The sequence below is a fragment of the Schistocerca nitens genome, unplaced genomic scaffold, assembly GCF_023898315.1.
Source record: "Schistocerca nitens isolate TAMUIC-IGC-003100 unplaced genomic scaffold, iqSchNite1.1 HiC_scaffold_468, whole genome shotgun sequence".
NCBI classification, from domain to species: Eukaryota; Metazoa; Arthropoda; class Insecta; order Orthoptera; family Acrididae; genus Schistocerca; species Schistocerca nitens.
This window is the reverse complement of record NW_026046001.1, coordinates 11031685-11055512: the sequence shown is the minus strand read 5'-3', so window position 1 is coordinate 11055512 and position 23828 is coordinate 11031685.

The window sequence follows — 23828 nt, the reverse complement described above, 5'->3', positions numbered from 1 at the left end:
AGTGTTTGTTCTTTACAGCAGGGTCATCTGGTTGTATGGCCACAAAGCAGATTCTCCATTCAACGGGTTTTTTGTGCATATGGGACTTCACATGCACCTTACTGAATAACGGATGTTTGGAATGTGATAAAGCTTCTTGTTTAGCTATCTCCTTCATTTGCTTTATATTTTTAAAAATCGTATTCCAGTGGTCACTAAAATAATCAATGTGCTTCACAAATTGTGGTACATGTTTCTTCCCTCTCAGCAGGGAGATTCCGTTTGATGACTGCTATGTTTGTTCTACCATGGAGTGTGATTTTCATGGATGGGAACCACCACTCCCAGCATTCTGACTATTGTAGTTAGTAGCAAAGACTTCTTTCTTTTGCTAGGTGCTTCTCTTGATTGATACCGTTATCACTTATATTCATCAATTTCACAGTGGAGTAATGTATTTGAATCGTGAAATGTGGTAAAGTGTTTGTTCTTTACAGCAGGGTCATCTGGTTGTATGGCCACAAAGCAGATTCTCCATTCAACGGGTTTTTTGTGCATATGGGACTTCACATGCACCTTACTGAATAACGGATGTTTGGAATGTGATAAATCTTCTTGGTTAGGTATCTCCTTCATTTGCTTTATATTTTTAAAAATCGTATTCCAGTGGTCACTAAAATAATCAGTGTGCTTCACAAATTGTGGTACATGTTTCTTCCCTCTCAGCAGGGAGATTCCGTTTGATGACTGCTATGTTTGTTCTACCATGGAGTGTGATTTTGTTGGATGGGAACCACCACTCCCAGCATTCTGACTATTGTAGTTATTAGCAAAGACTTCTTTCTTTTGCTAGGTGCTTCTCTTGATTGATACCGTTATCACTTATATTCATCAATTTCACAGTGGAGTAATGTATTTGAATCGTGAAATGTGGTAAAGTGTTTGTTCTTTACAGCAGGGTCATCTGGTTGTATGGCCACAAAGCAGATTCTCCATTCAACGGGTTTTTTGTGCATATGGGACTTCACATGCACCTTACTGAGTAACGGATGTTTGGAATGTGATAAATCTTCTTGTTTAGCTATCTCCTTCATTTGCTTTATATTTTTAAAAATTGTATTCCAGTGGTCACTAAAATAATCAATGTGCTTCACAAATTGTGGTACATGTTTCTTCCCTCTCAGCAGGGAGATTCCGTTTGACGACTGCTATGTTTGTTCTACCATGGAGTGTGATTTTGTTGGATGGGAACCACCACTCCCAGCATTCTGACTATTGTAGTTATTAGCAAAGACTTCTTTCTTTTGCTAGGTGCTTCTCTTGATTGATACCGTTATCACTTATATTCATCAATTTCACAGTGGAGTAATGTATTTGAATCGTGAAATGTGGTAAAGTGTTTGTTCCTTACAGCAGGGTCATCTGGTTGTATGGCCACAAGGCAGATTCTCCATTCAACGGGTTTTTTGTGCATATGGGACTTCACATGCACCTTACTGAATAACAGATGTTTGGAATGTGATAAATCTTCTTGTTTAGCTATCTCCTTCATTTGCTTTATATTTTTAAAAATCGTATTCCAGTGGTCACTAAAATAATCAATGTGCTTCACAAATTGTGGTACATGTTTCTTCCCTCTCAGCAGGGAGATTCCGTTTGATGACTGCTATGTTTGTTCTACCATGGAGTGTGATTTTGTTGGATGGGAACCACCACTCCCAGCATTCTGACTATTGTAGTTATTAGCAAAGACTTCTTTCTTTTGCTAGGTGCTTCTCTTGATTGATACCGTTATCACTTATATTCATCAATTTCACAGTGGAGTAATGTATTTGAATCGTGAAATGTGGTAAAGTGTTTGTTCTTTACAGCAGGGTCATCTGGTTGTATGGCCACAAAGCAGATTCTCCATTCAACGGGTTTTTTGTGCATATGGGACTTCACATGCACCTTACTGAATAACGGATGTTTGGAATGTGATAAATCTTCTTGTTTAGCTATCTACTTCATTTGCTTTATATTTTTAAAAATCGTATTCCAGTGGTCACTAAAATAATCAATGTGCTTCACAAATTGTGGTACATGTTTCTTCCCTCTCAGCAGGGAGATTCTGTTTGATGACTGCTATGTTTGTTCTACCATGGAGTGTGATTTTGTTGGATGGGAACCACCACTCCCAGCATTCTAACTATTGTAGTTATTAGCAAAGACTTCTTTCTTTTGCTAGGTGCTTCTCTTGATTGATACCGTTATCACTTATATTCATCAATTTCACAGTTGAGTAATGTATTTGAATCGTGAAATGTGGTAAAGTGTTTGTTCTTTACAGCAGGGTCATCTGGTTGTATGGCCACAAAGCAGATTCTCCATTCAACGGGTTTTTTGTGCATATGGGACTTCACATGCACCTTACTGAATAACGGATGTTTGGAATGTGATAAATCTTCTTGTTTAGCTATCTCCTTCATTTGCTTTATATTTTTAAAAATCGTATTCCAGTGGTCACTAAAATAATCAATGTGCTTCACAAATTGTGGTACATGTTTCTTCCCTCTCAGCAGGGAGTTTCCGTTTGATGACTGCTATGTTTGTTCTACCATGGAGTGTGATTTTGTTGGATGGGAACCACCACTCCCAGCATTCTAACTATTGTAGTTATTAGCAAAGACTTCTTTCTTTTGCTAGGTGCTTCTCTTGATTGATACCGTTATCACTTATATTCATCAATTTCACAGTGGAGTAATGTATTTGAATCGTGAAATGTGGTAAAGTGTTTGTTCTTTACAGCAGGGTCATCTGGTTGTATGGCCACAAAGCAGATTCTCCATTCAACTGGTTTTTTGTGCATATGGGACTTCACATGCACCTTACTGAATAACGGATGTTTGGAATGTGATAAAGCTTCTTGTTTAGCTATCTCCTTCATTTGCTTTATATTTTTAAAAATCGTATTCCAGTGGTCACTAAAATAATCAATGTGCTTCACAAATTGTGGTACATGTTTCTTCCCTCTCAGCAGGGAGATTCCGTTTGATGACTGCTATGTTTGTTCTACCATGGAGTGTGATTTTGTTGGATGGGAACCACCACTCCCAGCATTCTGACTATTGTAGTTATTAGCAAAGACTTCTTTCTTTTGCTAGGTGCTTCTCTTGATTGATACCGTTATCACTTATATTCATCAATTTCACAGTGGAGTAATGTATTTGAATCGTGAAATGTGGTAAAGTGTTTGTTCTTTACAGCAGGGTCATCTGGTTGTATGGCCACAAAGCAGATTCTCCATTCAATGGGTTTTTTGTGCATATGGGACTTCACATGCACCTTACTGAATAACGGATGTTTGGAATGTGATAAATCTTCTTGTTTAGCTATCTCCTTCATTTGCTTTATATTTTTAAAAATCGTATTCCAGTGGTCACTAAAATAATCAATGTGCTTCACAAATTGTGGTACATGTTTCTTCCCTCTCAGCAGGGAGATTCCGTTTGATGACTGCTATGTTTGTTCTACCATGGAGTGTGATTTTGTTGGATGGGAACCACCACTCCCAGCATTCTGACTCTTGTAGTTATTAGCAAAGACTTCTTTCTTTTGCTAGGTGCTTCTCTTGATTGATACCGTTATCACTTATATTCATCAATTTCACAGTGGAGTAATGTATTTGAATCGTGAAATGTGGTAAAGTGTTTGTTCTTTACAGCAGGGTCATCTGGTTGTATGGCCACAAAGCAGATTCTCCATGCAACGGGTTTTTTGTGCATATGGGACTTCACATGTACCTTACTGAATAACGGATGTTTGGAATGTGATAAATCTTCTTGTTTAGCTATCTCCTTCATTTGCTTTATATTTTTAAAAATCGTATTCCAGTGGTCACTAAAATAATCAATGTGCTTCACAAATTGTGGTACATGTTTCTTCCCTCTCAGCAGGGAGATTCCGTTTGATGACTGCTATGTTTGTTCTACCATGGAGTGTGATTTTGTTGGATGGGAACCACCACTCCCAGCATTCTGACTATTGTAGTTATTAGCAAAGACTTCTTTCTTTTGCTAGGTGCTTCTCTTGATTGATACCGTTATCACTTATATTCATCAATTTCACAGTGGAGTAATGTATTTGAATCGTGAAATGTGGTAAAGTGTTTGTTCTTTACAGCAGGGTCATCTGGTTGTATGGCCACAAAGCAGATTCTCCATTCAACGGGTTTTTTGTGCATATGGGACTTCACATGCACCTTACTGAATAACGGATGTTTGGAATGTGATAAATCTTCTTGTTTAGCTATCTCCTTCATTTGCTTTATATTTTTAAAAATCGTATTCCAGTGGTCACTAAAATAATCAATGTGCTTCGCAAATTGTGGTACATGTTTCTTCCCTCTCGGCAGGGAGATTCCGTTTGATGACTGCTATGTTTGTTCTACCATGGAGTGTGATTTTCATGGATGGGAACCACCACTCCCAGCATTCTGACTATTGTAGTTATTAGCAAAGACTTCTTTCTTTTGCTAGGTGCTTCTCTTGATTGATACCGTTATCACTTATATTCATCAATTTCACAGTGGAGTAATGTATTTGAATCGTGAAATGTGGTAAAGTGTTTGTTCTTTACAGCAGGGTCATCTGGTTGTATGGCCAGAAAGCAGATTCTCCATTCAACGGGTTTTTTGTGCATATGGGACTTCACATGCACCTTACTGAATAACGGATGTTTGGAATGTGATAAATCTTCTTGTTTAGCTATCTCCTTCATTTGCTTTATATTTTTAAAAATCGTATTCCAGTGGTCACTAAAATAATCAATGTGCTTCACAAATTGTGGTACATGTTTCTTCCCTCTCAGCAGGGAGATTCCGTTTGATGACTGCTATGTTTGTTCTACCATGGAGTGTGATTTTGTTGGATGGGAACCACCACTCCCAGCATTCTGACTATTGTAGTTATTAGCAAAGACTTCTTTCTTTTGCTAGGTGCTTCTCTTGATTGATACCGTTATCACTTATATTCATCAATTTCACAGTGGAGTAATGTATTTGAATCGTGAAATGTGGTAAAGTGTTTGTTCTTTACAGCAGGGTCATCTGGTTGTATGGCCACAAAGCAGATTCTCCATTCAACGGGTTTTTTGTGCATATGGGACTTCACATGCACCTTACTGAATAACGGATGTTTGGAATGTGATAAATCTTCTTGGTTAGGTATCTCCTTCATTTGCTTTATATTTTTAAAAATCGTATTCCAGTGGTCACTAAAATAATCAATGTGCTTCACAAATTGTGGTACATGTTTCTTCCCTCTCAGCAGGGAGATTCCGTTTGATGACTGCTATGTTTGTTCTACCATGGAGTGTGATTTTGTTGGATGGGAACCACCACTCCCAGCATTCTGACTATTGTAGTTATTAGCAAAGACTTCTTTCTTTTGCTAGGTGCTTCTCTTGATTGATACCGTTATCACTTATATTCATCAATTTCACAGTGGAGTAATGTATTTGAATCGTGAAATGTGGTAAAGTGTTTGTTCTTTACAGCAGGGTCATCTGGTTGTATGGCCACAAAGCAGATTCTCCATTCAACGGGTTTTTTGTGCATATGGGACTTCACATGCACCTTACTGAGTAACGGATGTTTGGAATGTGATAAATCTTCTTGTTTAGCTATCTCCTTCATTTGCTTTATATTTTTAAAAATCGTATTCCAGTGGTCACTAAAATAATCAATGTGCTTCACAAATTGTGGTACATGTTTCTTCCCTCTCAGCAAGGAGATTCCGTTTGATGACTGCTATGTTTGTTCTACCATGGAGTGTGATTTTGTTGGATGGGAACCACCACTCCCAGCATTCTGACTATTGTAGTTATTAGCAAAGACTTCTTTCTTTTGCTAGGTGCTTCTCTTGATTGATACCGTTATCACTTATATTCATCAATTTCACAGTGGAGTAATGTATTTGAATCGTGAAATGTGGTAAAGTGTTTGTTCCTTACAGCAGGGTCATCTGGTTGTATGGCCACAAGGCAGATTCTCCATTCAACGGGTTTTTTGTGCATATGGGACTTCACATGCACCTTACTGAATAACAGATGTTTGGAATGTGATAAATCTTCTTGTTTAGCTATCTCCTTCATTTGCTTTATATTTTTAAAAATCGTATTCCAGTGGTCACTAAAATAATCAATGTGCTTCACAAATTGTGGTACATGTTTCTTCCCTCTCAGCAGGGAGATTCCGTTTGATGACTGCTATGTTTGTTCTACCATGGAGTGTGATTTTGTTGGATGGGAACCACCACTCCCAGCATTCTGACTATTGTAGTTATTAGCAAAGACTTCTTTCTTTTGCTAGGTGCTTCTCTTGATTGATACCGTTATCACTTATATTCATCAATTTCACAGTGGAGTAATGTATTTGAATCGTGAAATGTGGTAAAGTGTTTGTTCTTTACAGCAGGGTCATCTGGTTGTATGGCCACAAAGCAGATTCTCCATTCAACGGGTTTTTTGTGCATATGGGACTTCACATGCACCTTACTGAATAACGGATGTTTGGAATGTGATAAATCTTCTTGTTTAGCTATCTCCTGCATTTGCTTTATATTTTTAAAAATCGTATTCCAGTGGTCACTAAAATAATCAATGTGCTTCACAAATTGTGGTACATGTTTCTTCCCTCTCAGCAGGGAGATTCCGTTTGATGACTGCTATGTTTGTTCTACCATGGAGTGTGATTTTGTTGGATGGGAACCACCACTCCCAGCATTCTAACTATTGTAGTTATTAGCAAAGACTTCTTTCTTTTGCTAGGTTCTTCTCTTGATTGATACCGTTATCACTTATATTCATCAATTTCACAGTGGAGTAATGTATTTGAATCGTGAAATGTGGTAAAGTGTTTGTTCTTTACAGCAGGGTCATCTGGTTGTATGGCCACAAAGCAGATTCTCCATTCAACGGGTTTTTTGTGCATATGGGACTTCACATGCACCTTACTGAATAACGGATGTTTGGAATGTGATAAATCTTCTTGTTTAGCTATCTCCTTCATTTGCTTTATATTTTTAAAAATCGTATTCCAGTGGTCACTAAAATAATCAATGTGCTTCACAAATTGTGGTACATGTTTCTTCCCTCTCAGCAGGGAGATTCCGTTTGATGACTGCTATGTTTGTTCTACCATGGAGTGTGATTTTGTTGGATGGGAACCACCACTCCCAGCATTCTAACTATTGTAGTTATTAGCAAAGACTTCTTTCTTTTGCTAGGTGCTTCTCTTGATTGATACCGTTATCACTTATATTCATCAATTTCACAGTGGAGTAATGTATTTGAATCGTGAAATGTGGTAAAGTGTTTGTTCTTTACAGCAGGGTCATCTGGTTGTATGGCCACAAAGCAGATTCTCCATTCAACGGGTTTTTTGTGCATATGGGACACCACATACACCTTACTGAATAATGGATGTTCAGAATGTGATAAGTCTTCTTGTTTACGTATCTCCTTCATTTGCTTTATATTATGCAAAATCTTATTCCAATGGTCACTAAAAATAATCAATGTGCTGCACAAATTGTGGTACATGTTACTTCCCTCTCAGCAGGGCGACTCCATTTGATGACTGCTATGTTTCTTCTACCATGGAGTGTGATTTTGGTCAATGGGAACCACCACTCCCAGCATTCTTACAATTGTAGTTATTAGCAAAGACTTCTATCTTTTGCTAGGTGCTTCTCTTGATTGATACCGTTCTCACTTATATTCTTCAATTTCACAGTGGAGTAATGTATTTGAATCGTGAAATGTGGTTGAGTGTTTTTCTTTACAGCAGGGTCATCTGGTTGTATGGCCACAAAGCAGATTCTCCATTCAATGGGTTTTTTGTGCATATGGGACTTCACATGCACCTTACTGAATAACGGATGTTCGGAATTTGATAAATCTTGTTGTTTAGGTATCTCCTTCATTTGCTTTATATTATGCAAAATCTTATTCCAATGGTCACTAATAATAATCAATGTGCTGCACAAATTGTGATACATGTTTCTTTCCTCTCAGCAGGGATATTCCGTTTGATGACTGCTATTTTTTTTCCACCATCGAGTGTGATTTTGTTGGATGGGAACCACCACTCCCAGCATTCTGACTATTGGAGTTATTAGGAAATACTTCTTTCTTTTGCAAGGCGCTACTTTTGATTGATACTGTTATCACTTATATTCATCAATTCCACAGTGGAGTAAAGTATTTATGTCGTGAAATGTAGTTAATTGTTTTTCTTTACAGCAGGGTCATCTGGTTGTATGGCCAAAAAGCTGATTCTCCATTCAGCGGGTGTTTTGTGCATATGGGACACCACATGCACCTTACTGAATAATGGATGTTTGGAATTTGATAAATCTTGTTGTTTAGGTATCTCCTTCATTTGCTTTATATTATGCAAAATCTTATTCCAATGGTCACTAAAAATAATCAATGTGCTTCACGAATTTTGGTACATGTTTGATCCCTCTCAGCAGGGAGATTCCATTTTATGACTGCTATGTTTGTTCTACAATCGAGTGTGATTTTGTTGGATGGGAACCACCACTCCCAGCATTCTGACTATTGTAGTTATTAGCAAAGACTTCTTTCTTTTGCTAGGTGCTTCTCTTGATTGATACCGTTATCACTTATATTCATCAATTTCACAGTGGAGTAATGTATTTGAATCGTGATATGTGGTTCAGTGTTTGTTCTTTACAGCAGGGTCATATGGTTGTATGGCCACAAAGCAGATTCTCCATTCAACGGGTTTTTTGTGCATATGGGACTTCACATGCACCTTACTGAATAACGGATGTTTGGAATGTGATAAATCTTCTTGTTTAGCTATCTCCTTCATTTGCTCTATATTTTTAAAAATCGTATTCCAGTGGTCACTAAAATAATCAATGTGCTTCACAAATTGTGGTACATGTTTCTTCCCTCTCAGCAGGGAGATTCCGTTTGATGACTGCTATGTTTGTTCTACCATGGAGTGTGATTTTGTTGGATGGGAACCACCACTCCCAGCATTCTGACTATTGTAGTTATTAGCAAAGTCTTCTTTCTTTTGCTAGGTGCTTCTCTTGATTGATACCATTATCACTTATATTCATCAATTTCACAGTGGAGTAATGTATTTGAATCGTGAAATGTGGTAAAGTGTTTGTTCCTTACAGCAGGGTCATCTGGTTGTATGGCCACAAGGCAGATTCTCCATTCAACGGGTTTTTTGTGCATATGGGACTTCACATGCACCTTACTGAATAACAGATGTTTGGAATGTGATAAATCTTCTTGTTTAGCTATCTCCTTCATTTGCTTTATATTTTTAAAAATCGTATTCCAGTGGTCACTAAAATAATCAATGTGCTTCACAAATTGTGGTACATGTTTCTTCCCTCTCAGCAGGGAGATTCCGTTTGATGACTGCTATGTTTGTTCTACCATGGAGTGTGATTTTGTTGGATGGGAACCACCACTCCCAGCATTCTGACTATTGTAGTTATTAGCAAAGACTTCTTTCTTTTGCTAGGTGCTTCTCTTGATTGATACCGTTATCACTTATATTCATCAATTTCACAGTGGAGTAATGTATTTGAATCGTGAAATGTGGTAAAGTGTTTGTTCTTTACAGCAGGGTCATCTGGTTGTATGGCCACAAAGCAGATTCTCCATTCAACGGGTTTTTTGTGCATATGGGACTTCACATGCACCTTACTGAATAACGGATGTTTGGAATGTGATAAATCTTCTTGTTTAGCTATCTCCTGCATTTGCTTTATATTTTTAAAAATCGTATTCCAGTGGTCACTAAAATAATCAATGTGCTTCACAAATTGTGGTACATGTTTCTTCCCTCTCAGCAGGGAGATTCCGTTTGATGACTGCTATGTTTGTTCTACCATGGAGTGTGATTTTGTTGGATGGGAACCACCACTCCCAGCATTCTAACTATTGTAGTTATTAGCAAAGACTTCTTTCTTTTGCTAGGTGCTTCTCTTGATTGATACCGTTATCACTTATATTCATCAATTTCACAGTGGAGTAATGTATTTGAATCGTGAAATGTGGTAAAGTGTTTGTTCTTTACAGCAGGGTCATCTGGTTGTATGGCCACAAAGCAGATTCTCCATTCAACGGGTTTTTTGTGCATATGGGACTTCACATGCACCTTACTGAATAACGGATGTTTGGAATGTGATAAATCTTCTTGTTTAGCTATCTCCTTCATTTGCTTTATATTTTTAAAAATCGTATTCCAGTGGTCACTAAAATAATCAATGTGCTTCACAAATTGTGGTACATGTTTCTTCCCTCTCAGCAGGGAGATTCCGTTTGATGACTGCTATGTTTGTTCTACCATGGAGTGTGATTTTGTTGGATGGGAACCACCACTCCCAGCATTCTAACTATTGTAGTTATTAGCAAAGACTTCTTTCTTTTGCTAGGTGCTTCTCTTGATTGATACCGTTATCACTTATATTCATCAATTTCACAGTGGAGTAATGTATTTGAATCGTGAAATGTGGTAAAGTGTTTGTTCTTTACAGCAGGGTCATCTGGTTGTATGGCCACAAAGCAGATTCTCCATTCAACGGGTTTTTTGTGCATATGGGACACCACATACACCTTACTGAATAATGGATGTTCAGAATGTGATAAGTCTTCTTGTTTACGTATCTCCTTCATTTGCTTTATATTATGCAAAATCTTATTCCAATGGTCACTAAAAATAATCAATGTGCTGCACAAATTGTGGTACATGTTACTTCCCTCTCAGCAGGGCGACTCCATTTGATGACTGCTATGTTTCTTCTACCATGGAGTGTGATTTTGGTCAATGGGAACCACCACTCCCAGCATTCTTACAATTGTAGTTATTAGCAAAGACTTCTATCTTTTGCTAGGTGCTTCTCTTGATTGATACCGTTCTCACTTATATTCTTCAATTTCACAGTGGAGTAATGTATTTGAATCGTGAAATGTGGTTGAGTGTTTTTCTTTACAGCAGGGTCATCTGGTTGTATGGCCACAAAGCAGATTCTCCATTCAATGGGTTTTTTGTGCATATGGGACTTCACATGCACCTTACTGAATAACGGATGTTCGGAATTTGATAAATCTTGTTGTTTAGGTATCTCCTTCATTTGCTTTATATTATGCAAAATCTTATTCCAATGGTCACTAATAATAATCAATGTGCTGCACAAATTGTGATACATGTTTCTTTCCTCTCAGCAGGGATATTCCGTTTGATGACTGCTATTTTTTTTCCACCATCGAGTGTGATTTTGTTGGATGGGAACCACCACTCCCAGCATTCTGACTATTGGAGTTATTAGGAAATACTTCTTTCTTTTGCAAGGCGCTACTTTTGATTGATACTGTTATCACTTATATTCATCAATTCCACAGTGGAGTAAAGTATTTATGTCGTGAAATGTAGTTAATTGTTTTTCTTTACAGCAGGGTCATCTGGTTGTATGGCCAAAAAGCTGATTCTCCATTCAGCGGGTGTTTTGTGCATATGGGACACCACATGCACCTTACTGAATAATGGATGTTTGGAATTTGATAAATCTTGTTGTTTAGGTATCTCCTTCATTTGCTTTATATTATGCAAAATCTTATTCCAATGGTCACTAAAAATAATCAATGTGCTTCACGAATTTTGGTACATGTTTGATCCCTCTCAGCAGGGAGATTCCATTTTATGACTGCTATGTTTGTTCTACAATCGAGTGTGATTTTGTTGGATGGGAACCACCACTCCCAGCATTCTGACTATTGTAGTTATTAGCAAAGACTTCTTTCTTTTGCTAGGTGCTTCTCTTGATTGATACCGTTATCACTTATATTCATCAATTTCACAGTGGAGTAATGTATTTGAATCGTGATATGTGGTTCAGTGTTTGTTCTTTACAGCAGGGTCATATGGTTGTATGGCCACAAAGCAGATTCTCCATTCAACGGGTTTTTTGTGCATATGGGACTTCACATGCACCTTACTGAATAACGGATGTTTGGAATGTGATAAATCTTCTTGTTTAGCTATCTCCTTCATTTGCTCTATATTTTTAAAAATCGTATTCCAGTGGTCACTAAAATAATCAATGTGCTTCACAAATTGTGGTACATGTTTCTTCCCTCTCAGCAGGGAGATTCCGTTTGATGACTGCTATGTTTGTTCTACCATGGAGTGTGATTTTGTTGGATGGGAACCACCACTCCCAGCATTCTAACTATTGTAGTTATTAGCAAAGACTTCTTTCTTTTGCTAGGTGCTTCTCTTGATTGATACCGTTATCACTTATATTCATCAATTTCACAGTGGAGTAATGTATTTGAATCGTGATATGTGGTAAAGTGTTTGTTCTTTACAGCAGGGTCATCTGGTTGTATGGCCACAAAGCAGATTCTCCATTCAACGGGTTTTTTGTGCATATGGGACTTCACATGCACCTTACTGAATAACGGATGTTTGGAATGTGATAAATCTTCTTGTTTAGCTATCTCCTTCATTTGCTTTATATTTTTAAAAATCGTATTCCAGTGGTCACTAAAATAATCAATGTGCTTCACAAATTGTGGTACATGTTTCTTCCCTCTCAGCAGGGAGATTCCGTTTGATGACTGCTATGTTTGTTCTACCATGGAGTGTGATTTTGTTGGATGGGAACCACCACTCCCAGCATTCTGACTATTGTAGTTATTAGCAAAGACTTCTTTCTTTTGCTAGGTGCTTCTCTTGATTGATACCGTTATCACTTATATTCATCAATTTCACAGTGGAGTAATGTATTTGAATCGTGATATGTGGTTCAGTGTTTGTTCTTTACAGCAGGGTCATCTGGTTGTATGGCCACAAAGCAGATTCTCCATTCAACGGGTTTTTTGTGCATATGGGACTTCACATGCACCTTACTGAATAACGGATGTTTGGAATGTGATAAATCTTCTTGTTTAGCTATCTCCTTCATTTGCTTTATATTTTTAAAAATCGTATTCCAGTGGTCACTAAAATAATCAATGTGCTTCACAAATTGTGGTACATGTTTCTTCCCTCTCAGCAGGGAGATTCCGTTTGATGACTGCTATGTTTGTTCTACCATGGAGTGTGATTTTGTTGGATGGGAACCACCACTCCCAGCATTCTGACTATTGTAGTTATTAGCAAAGACTTCTTTCTTTTGCTAGGTGCTTCTCTTGATTGATACCGTTATCACTTATATTCGTCAATTTCACAGTGGAGTAATGTATTTGAATCGTGAAATGTGGTAAAGTGTTTGTTCTTTACTGCAGGGTCATCTGGTTGTATGGCCACAAAGCAGATTCTCCATTCAACGGGTTTTTTGTGCATATGGGACTTCACATGCACCTTACTGAATAACGGATGTTTGGAATGTGATAAATCTTCTTGTTTAGCTATCTCCTTCATTTGCTTTATATTTTTAAAAATCGTATTCCAGTGGTCACTAAAATAATCAATGTGCTTCACAAATTGTGGTACATGTTTCTTCCCTCTCAGCAGGGAGATTCCGTTTGATGACTGCTATGTTTGTTCTACCATGGAGTGTGATTTTGTTGGATGGGAACCACCACTCCCAGCATTCTGACTATTGTAGTTATTAGCAAAGACTTCTTTCTTTTGCTAGGTGCTTCTCTTGATTGATACCGTTATCACTTATATTCATCAATTTCACAGTGGAGTAATGTATTTGAATCGTGAAAAGTGGTAAAGTGTTTGTTCTTTACAGCAGGGTCATCTGGTTGTATGGCCACAAAGCAGATTCTCCATTCAACGGGTTTTTTGTGCATATGGGACTTCACATGCACCTTACTGAATAACGGATGTTTGGAATGTGATAAATCTTCTTGGTTAGGTATCTCCTTCATTTGCTTTATATTTTTAAAAATCGTATTCCAGTGGTCACTAAAATAATCAATGTGCTTCACAAATTGTGGTACATGTTTCTTCCCTCTCAGCAGGGAGATTCCGTTTGATGACTGCTATGTTTGTTCTACCATGGAGTGTGATTTTGTTGGATGGGAACCACCACTCCCAGCATTCTGACTATTGTAGTTATTAGCAAAGACTTCTTTCTTTTGCTAGGTGCTTCTCTTGATTGATACCGTTATCACTTATATTCATCAATTTCACAGTGGAGTAATGTATTTGAATCGTGAAATGTGGTAAAGTGTTTGTTCTTTACAGCAGGGTCATCTGGTTGTATGGCCACAAAGCAGATTCTCCATTCAACGGGTTTTTTGTGCGTATGGGACTTCACATGCACCTTACTGAATAACGGATGTTTGGAATGTGATAAATCTTCTTGTTTAGCTATCTCCTTCATTTGCTTTATATTTTTAAAAATCGTATTCCAGTGGTCACTAAAATAATCAATGTGCTTCACAAATTGTGGTACATGTTTCTTCCCTCTCAGCAGGGAGATTCCGTTTGATGACTGCTATGTTTGTTCTACCATGGAGTGTGATTTTGTTGGATGGGAACCACCACTCCCAGCATTCTGACTATTGTAGTTATTAGCAAAGACTTCTTTCTTTTGCTAGGTGCTTCTCTTGATTGATACCGTTATCACTTATATTCATCAATTTCACAGTGGAGTAATGTATTTGAATCGTGAAATGTGGTAAAGTGTTTGTTCTTTACAGCAGGGTCATCTGGTTGTATGGCCACAAAGCAGATTCTCCATTCAACGGGTTTTTTGTGCATATGGGACTTCACATGCACCTTACTGAGTAACGGATGTTTGGAATGTGATAAATCTTCTTGTTTAGCTATCTCCTTCATTTGCTTTATATTTTTAAAAATCGTGTTCCAGTGGTCACTAAAATAATCAATGTGCTTCACAAATTGTGGTACATGTTTCTTCCCTCTCAGCAGGGAGATTCCGTTTGATGACTGCTATGTTTGTTCTACCATGGAGTGTGATTTTGTTGGATGGGAACCACCACTCCCAGCATTCTGACTATTGTAGTTATTAGCAAAGTCTTCTTTCTTTTGCTAGGTGCTTCTCTTGATTGATACCATTATCACTTATATTCATCAATTTCACAGTGGAGTAATGTATTTGAATCGTGAAATGTGGTAAAGTGTTTGTTCTTTACAGCAGGGTCATCTGGTTGTATGGCCACAAAGCAGATTCCCCATTCAACGGGTTTTTTGTGCATATGGGACTTCACATGCACCTTACTGAATAACGGATGTTTGGAATGTGATAAATCTTCTTGGTTAGGTATCTCCTTCATTTGCTTTATATTTTTAAAAATCGTATTCCAGTGGTCACTAAAATAATCAATGTGCTTCACAAATTGTGGTACATGTTTCTTCCCTCTCAGCAGGGAGATTCCGTTTGATGACTGCTATGTTTGTTCTACCATGGAGTGTGATTTTGTTGGATGGGAACCACCACTCCCAGCATTCTGACTATTGTAGTTATTAGCAAAGACTTCTTTCTTTTGCTAGGTGCTTCTCTTGATTGATACCGTTATCACTTATATTCATCAATTTCACAGTGGAGTAATGTATTTGAATCGTGATATGTGGTTCAGTGTTTGTTCTTTACAGCAGGGTCATCTGGTTGTATGGCCACAAAGCAGATTCTCCATTCAACGGGTTTTTTGTGCATATGGGGCTTCACATGCACCTTACTGAATAACGGATGTTTGGAATGTGATAAATCTTCTTGTTTAGCTATCTCCTTCATTTGCTTTATATTTTTAAAAATCGTATTCCAGTGGTCACTAAAATAATCAATGTGCTTCACAAATTGTGGTACATGTTTCTTCCCTCTCAGCAGGGAGATTCCGTTTGATGACTGCTATGTTTGTTCTACCATGGAGTGTGATTTTGTTGGATGGGAACCACCACTCCCAGCATTCTGACTATTGTAGTTATTAGCAAAGACTTCTTTCTTTTGCTAGGTGCTTCTCTTGATTGATACCGTTATCACTTATATTCATCAATTTCACAGTGGAGTAATGTATTTGAATCGTGAAATGTGGTAAAGTGTTTGTTCTTTACAGCAGGGTCATCTGGTTGTATGGCCACAAAGCAGATTCTCCATTCAACGGTTTTTTTGTGCATATGGGACTTCACATGCACCTTACTGAATAACGGATGTTTGGAATGTGATAAATCTTCTTGTTTAGCTATCTCCTTCATTTGCTTTATATTTTTAAAAATCGTATTCCAGTGGTCACTAAAATAATCAATGTGCTTCACAAATTGTGGTACATGTTTCTTCCCTCTAAGCAGGGAGATTCCGTTTGATGACTGCTATGTTTGTTCTACCATGGAGTGTGATTTTGTTGGATGGGAACCACCACTCCCAGCATTCTGACTATTGTAGTTATTAGCAAAGACTTCTTTCTTTTGCTAGGTGCTTCTCTTGATTGATACCGTTATCACTTATATTCATCTATTTCACAGTGGAGTAATGTATTTGAATCGTGAAATGTGGTAAAGTGTTTGTTCTTTACAGCAGGGTCATCTGGTTGTATGGCCACAAAGCAGATTCTCCATTCAACGGGTTTTTTGTGCATATGGGACTTCACATGCACCTTACTGAATAACGGATGTTTGGAATGTGATAAATCTTCTTGTTTAGCTATCTCCTTCATTTGCTTTATATTTTTAAAAATCGTATTCCAGTGGTCACTAAAATAATCAATGTGCTTCACAAATTGTGGTACATGTTTCTTCCCTCTCAGCAGGGAGATTCCGTTTGATGACTGCTATGTTTGTTCTACCATGGAGTGTGATTTTGTTGGATGGGAACCACCACTCCCAGCATTCTGACTATTGTAGTTATTAGCAAAGACTTCTTTCTTTTGCTAGGTGCTTCTCTTGATTGATAAAGTTATCACTTATATTCGTCAATTTCACAGTGGAGTAATGTATTTGAATCGTGAAATGTGGTAAAGTGTTTGTTCTTTACTGCAGGGTCATCTGGTTGTATGGCCACAAAGCAGATTCTCCATTCAACGGGTTTTTTGTGCATATGGGACTTCACATGCACCTTACTGAATAACGGATGTTTGGAATGTGATAAATCTTCTTGTTTAGCTATCTCCTTCATTTGCTTTATATTTTTAAAAATCGTATTCCAGTGGTCACTAAAATAATCAATGTGCTTCACAAATTGTGGTACATGTTTCTTCCCTCTCAGCAGGGAGATTCCGTTTGATGACTGCTATGTTTGTTCTACCATGGAGTGTGATTTTGTTGGATGGGAACCACCACTCCCAGCATTCTGACTATTGTAGTTATTAGCAAAGACTTCTTTCTTTTGCTAGGTGCTTCTCTTGATTGATACCGTTATCACTTATATTCATCAATTTCACAGTGGAGTAATGTATTTGAATCGTGAAAAGTGGTAAAGTGTTTGTTCTTTACAGCAGGGTCATCTGGTTGTATGGCCACAAAGCAGATTCTCCATTCAACGGGTTTTTTGTGCATATGGGACTTCACATGCACCTTACTGAATAACGGATGTTTGGAATGTGATAAATCTTCTTGGTTAGGTATCTCCTTCATTTGCTTTATATTTTTAAAAATCGTATTCCAGTGGTCACTAAAATAATCAATGTGCTTCACAAATTGTGGTACATGTTTCTTCCCTCTCAGCAGGGAGATTCCGTTTGATGACTGCTATGTTTGTTCTACCATGGAGTGTGATTTTGTTGGATGGGAACCACCACTCCCAGCATTCTGACTATTGTAGTTATTAGCAAAGACTTCTTTCTTTTGCTAGGTGCTTCTCTTGATTGATACCGTTATCACTTATATTCATCAATTTCACAGTGGAGTAATGTATTTGAATCGTGAAATGTGGTAAAGTGTTTGTTCTTTACAGCAGTGTCATCTGGTTGTATGGCCACAAAGCAGATTCTCCATTCAACGGGTTTTTTGTGCGTATGGGACTTCACATGCACCTTACTGAATAACGGATGTTTGGAATGTGATAAATCTTCTTGTTTAGCTATCTCCTTCATTTGCTTTATATTTTTAAAAATCGTATTCCAGTGGTCACTAAAATAATCAATGTGCTTCACAAATTGTGGTACATGTTTCTTCCCTCTCAGCAGGGAGATTCCGTTTGATGACTGCTATGTTTGTTCTACCATGGAGTGTGATTTTGTTGGATGGGAACCACCACTCCCAGCATTCTGACTATTGTAGTTATTAGCAAAGACTTCTTTCTTTTGCTAGGTGCTTCTCTTGATTGATACCGTTATCACTTATATTCATCAATTTCACAGTGGAGTAATGTATTTGAATCGTGAAATGTGGTAAAGTGTTTGTTCTTTACAGCAGGGTCATCTGGTTGTATGGCCACAAAGCAGATTCTCCATTCAACGGGTTTTTTGTGCATATGGGACTTCACATGCACCTTACTGAGTAACGGATGTTTGGAATGTGATAAATCTTCTTGTTTAGCTATCTCCTTCATTTGCTTTATATTTTTAAAAATCGTGTTCCAGTGGTCACTAAAATAATCAATGTGCTTCACAAATTGTGGTACATGTTTCTTCCCTCTCAGCAGGGAGATTCCGTTTGATGACTGCTATGTTTGTTCTACCATGGAGTGTGATTTTGTTGGATGGGAACCACCACTCCCAGCATTCTGACTATTGTAGTTATTAGCAAAGTCTTCTTTCTTTTGCTAGGTGCTTCTCTTGATTGATACCATTATCACTTATATTCATCAATTTCACAGTGGAGTAATGTATTTGAATCGTGAAATGTGGTAAAGTGTTTGTTCTTTACAGCAGGGTCATCTGGTTGTATGGCCACAAAGCAGATTCCCCATTCAACGGGTTTTTTGTGCATATGGGACTTCACATGCACCTTACTGAATAACGGATGTTTGGAATGTGATAAATCTTCTTGGTTAGGTATCTCCTTCATTTGCTTTATATTTTTAAAAATCGTATTCCAGTGGTCACTAAAATAATCAATGTGCTTCACAAATTGTGGTACATGTTTCTTCCCTCTCAGCAGGGAGATTCCGTTTGATGACTGCTATGTTTGTTCTACCATGGAGTGTGATTTTGTTGGATGGGAACCACCACTCCCAGCATTCTGACTATTGTAGTTATTAGCAAAGACTTCTTTCTTTTGCTAGGTGCTTCTCTTGATTGATACCGTTATCACTTATATTCATCAATTTCACAGTGGAGGAATGTATTTGAATCGTGATATGTGGTTCAGTGTTTGTTCTTTACAGCAGGGTCATCTGGTTGTATGGCCACAAAGCAGATTCTCCATTCAATGGGTTTTTTGTGCATATGGGGCTTCACATGCACCTTACTGAATAACGGATGTTTGGAATGTGATAAATCTTCTTGTTTAGCTATCTCCTTCATTTGCTTTATATTTTTAAAAATCGTATTCCAGTGGTCACTAAAATAATCAATGTGCTTCACAAATTGTGGTACATGTTTCTTCCCTCTCAGCAGGGAGATTCCGTTTGATGACTGCTATGTTTGTTCTACCATGGAGTGTGATTTTGTTGGATGGGAACCACCACTCCCAGCATTCTGACTATTGTAGTTATTAGCAAAGACTTCTTTCTTTTGCTAGGTGCTTCTCTTGATTGATACCGTTATCACTTATATTCATCAATTTCACAGTGGAGTAATGTATTTGAATCGTGAAATGTGGTAAAGTGTTTGTTCTTTACAGCAGGGTCATCTGGTTGTATGGCCACAAAGCAGATTCTCCATTCAACGGTTTTTTTGTGCATATGGGACTTCACATGCACCTTACTGAATAACGGATGTTTGGAATGTGATAAATCTTCTTGTTTAGCTATCTCCTTCATTTGCTTTATATTTTTAAAAATCGTATTCCAGTGGTCACTAAAATAATCAATGTGCTTCACAAATTGTGGTACATGTTTCTTCCCTCTCAGCAGGGAGATTCCGTTTGATGACTGCTATGTTTGTTCTACCATGGAGTGTGATTTTGTTGGATGGGAACCACCACTCCCAGCATTCTGACTATTGTAGTTATTAGCAAAGACTTCTTTCTTTTGCTAGGTGCTTCTCTTGATTGATACCGTTATCACTTATATTCATCAATTTCACAGTGGAGTAATGTATTTGAATCGTGAAATGTGGTAAAGTGTTTGTTCTTTACAGCAGGGTCATCTGGTTGTATGGCCACAAAGCAGATTCTCCATTCAACGGGTTTTTTGTGCATATGGGACTTCACATGCACCTTACTGAATAACGGATGTTTGGAATGTGATAAATCTTCTTGTTTAGCTATCTCCTTCATTTGCTTTATATTTTTAAAAATCGTATTCCAGTGGTCACTAAAATAATCAATGTGCTTCACAAATTGTGGTACATGTTTCTTCCCTCTCAGCAGGGAGATTCCGTTTGATGACTGCTATGTTTGTTCTACCATGGAGTGTGATTTTGTTGGATGGGAACCACCACTCCCAGCATTCTGACTATTGTAGTTATTAGCAAAGACTTCTTTCTTTTGCTAGGTGCTTCTCTTGATTGATACCGTTATCACTTATATTCGTCAATTTCACAGTGGAGTAATGTATTTGAATCGTGAAATGTGGTAAAGTGTTTGTTCTTTACTGCAGGGTCATCTGGTTGTATGGCCACAAAGCAGATTCTCCATTCAACGGGTTTTTTGTGCATATGGGACTTCACATGCACCTTACTGAATAACGGATGTTTGGAATGTGATAAATCTTCTTGTTTAGCTATCTCCTTCATTTGCTTTATATTTTTAAAAATCGTATTCCAGTGGTCACTAAAATAATCAATGTGCTTCACAAATTGTGGTACATGTTTCTTCCCTCTCAGCAGGGAGATTCCGTTTGATGACTGCTATGTTTGTTCTACCATGGAGTGTGATTTTGTTGGATGGGAACCACCACTCCCAGCATTCTGACTATTGTAGTTATTAGCAAAGACTTCTTTCTTTTGCTAGGTGCTTCTCTTGATTGATACCGTTATCACTTATATTCATCAATTTCACAGTGGAGTAATGTATTTGAATCGTGAAATGTGGTAAAGTGTTTGTTCTTTACAGCAGGGTCATCTGGTTGTATGGCCACAAAGCAGATTCCCCATTCAACGGGTTTTTTGTGCATATGGGACTTCACATGCACCTTACTGAATAACGGATGTTTGGAATGTGATAAATCTTCTTGGTTAGGTATCTCCTTCATTTGCTTTATATTTTTAAAAATCGTATTCCAGTGGTCACTAAAATAATCAATGTGCTTCACAAATTGTGGTACATGTTTCTTCCCTCTCAGCAGGGAGATTCCGTTTGATGACTGCTATGTTTGTTCTACCATGGAGTGTGATTTTGTTGGATGGGAACCACCACTCCCAGCATTCTGACTATTGTAGTTATTAGCAAAGACTTCTTTCTTTTGCTAGGTGCTTCTCTTGATTGATACCGTTATCACTTATATTCATCAATTTCACAGTGGAGGAATGTATTTGAATCGTGATATGTGGTTCAGTGTTTGTTCTTTACAGCAGGGTCATCTGGTTGTATGGCCACAAAGCAGATTCTCCATTCAATGGGTTTTTTGTGCATATGGGGCTTCACATGCACCTTACTGAATAACGGATGTTTGGAATGTGATAAATCTTCTTGTTTAGCTATCTCCTTCATTTGCTTTATATTTTTAAAAATCGTATTCCAGTGGTCACTAAAATAATCAATGTGCTTCACAAATTGTGGTACATGTTTCTTCCCTCTCAGCAGGGAGATTCCGTTTGATGACTGCTATGTTTGTTCTACCATGGAGTGTGATTTTGTTGGATGGGAACCACCACTCCCAGCATTCTGACTATTGTAGTTATTAGCAAAGACTTCTTTCTTTTGCTAGGTGCTTCTCTTGATTGATACCGTTATCACTTATATTCATCAATTTCACAGTGGAGTAATGTATTTGAATCGTGAAATGTGGTAAAGTGTTTGTTCTTTACAGCAGGGTCATCTGGTTGTATGGCCACAAAGCAGATTCTCCATTCAACGGTTTTTTTGTGCATATGGGACTTCACATGCACCTTACTGAATAACGGATGTTTGGAATGTGATAAATCTTCTTGTTTAGCTATCTCCTTCATTTGCTTTATATTTTTAAAAATCGTATTCCAGTGGTCACTAAAATAATCAATGTGCTTCACAAATTGTGGTACATGTTTCTTCCCTCTCAGCAGGGAGATTCCGTTTGATGACTGCTATGTTTGTTCTACCATGGAGTGTGATTTTGTTGGATGGGAACCACCACTCCCAGCATTCTGACTATTGTAGTTATTAGCAAAGACTTCTTTCTTTTGCTAGGTGCTTCTCTTGATTGATACCGTTATCACTTATATTCATCAATTTCACAGTGGAGTAATGTATTTGAATCGTGAAATGTGGTAAAGTGTTTGTTCTTTACAGCAGGGTCATCTGGTTGTATGGCCACAAAGCAGATTCTCCATTCAACGGGTTTTTTGTGCATATGGGACTTCACATGCACCTTACTGAATAACGGATGTTTGGAATGTGATAAATCTTCTTGTTTAGCTATCTCCTTCATTTGCTTTATATTTTTAAAAATCGTATTCCAGTGGTCACTAAAATAATCAATGTGCTTCACAAATTGTGGTACATGTTTCTTCCCTCTCAGCAGGGAGATTCCGTTTGATGACTGCTATGTTTGTTCTACCATGGAGTGTGATTTTGTTGGATGGGAACCACCACTCCCAGCATTCTGACTATTGTAGTTATTAGCAAAGACTTCTTTCTTTTGCTAGGTGCTTCTCTTGATTGATACCGTTATCACTTATATTCGTCAATTTCACAGTGGAGTAATGTATTTGAATCGTGAAATGTGGTAAAGTGTTTGTTCTTTACTGCAGGGTCATCTGGTTGTATGGCCACAAAGCAGATTCTCCATTCAACGGGTTTTTTGTGCATATGGGACTTCACATGCACCTTACTGAATAACGGATGTTTGGAATGTGATAAATCTTCTTGTTTAGCTATCTCCTTCATTTGCTTTATATTTTTAAAAATCGTATTCCAGTGGTCACTAAAATAATCAATGTGCTTCACAAATTGTGGTACATGTTTCTTCCCTCTCAGCAGGGAGATTCCGTTTGATGACTGCTATGTTTGTTCTACCATGGAGTGTGATTTTGTTGGATGGGAACCACCACTCCCAGCATTCTGACTATTGTAGTTATTAGCAAAGACTTCTTTCTTTTGCTAGGTGCTTCTCTTGATTGATACCGTTATCACTTATATTCATCAATTTCACAGTGGAGTAATGTATTTGAATCGTGAAAAGTGGTAAAGTGTTTGTTCTTTACAGCAGGGTCATCTGGTTGTATGGCCACAAAGCAGATTCTCCATTCAACGGGTTTTTTGTGCATATGGGACTTCACATGCACCTTACTGAATAACGGATGTTTGGAATGTGATAAATCTTCTTGGTTAGGTATCTCCTTCATTTGCTTTATATTTTTAAAAATCGTATTCCAGTGGTCACTAAAATAATCAATGTGCTTCACAAATTGTGGTACATGTTTCTTCCCTCTCAGCAGGGAGATTCCGTTTGATGACTGCTATGTTTGTTCTACCATGGAGTGTGATTTTGTTGGATGGGAACCACCACTCCCAGCATTCTGACTATTGTAGTTATTAGCAAAGACTTCTTTCTTTTGCTAGGTGCTTCTCTTGATTGATACCGTTATCACTTATATTCATCAATTTCACAGTGGAGTAATGTATTTGAATCGTGAAATGTGGTAAAGTGTTTGTT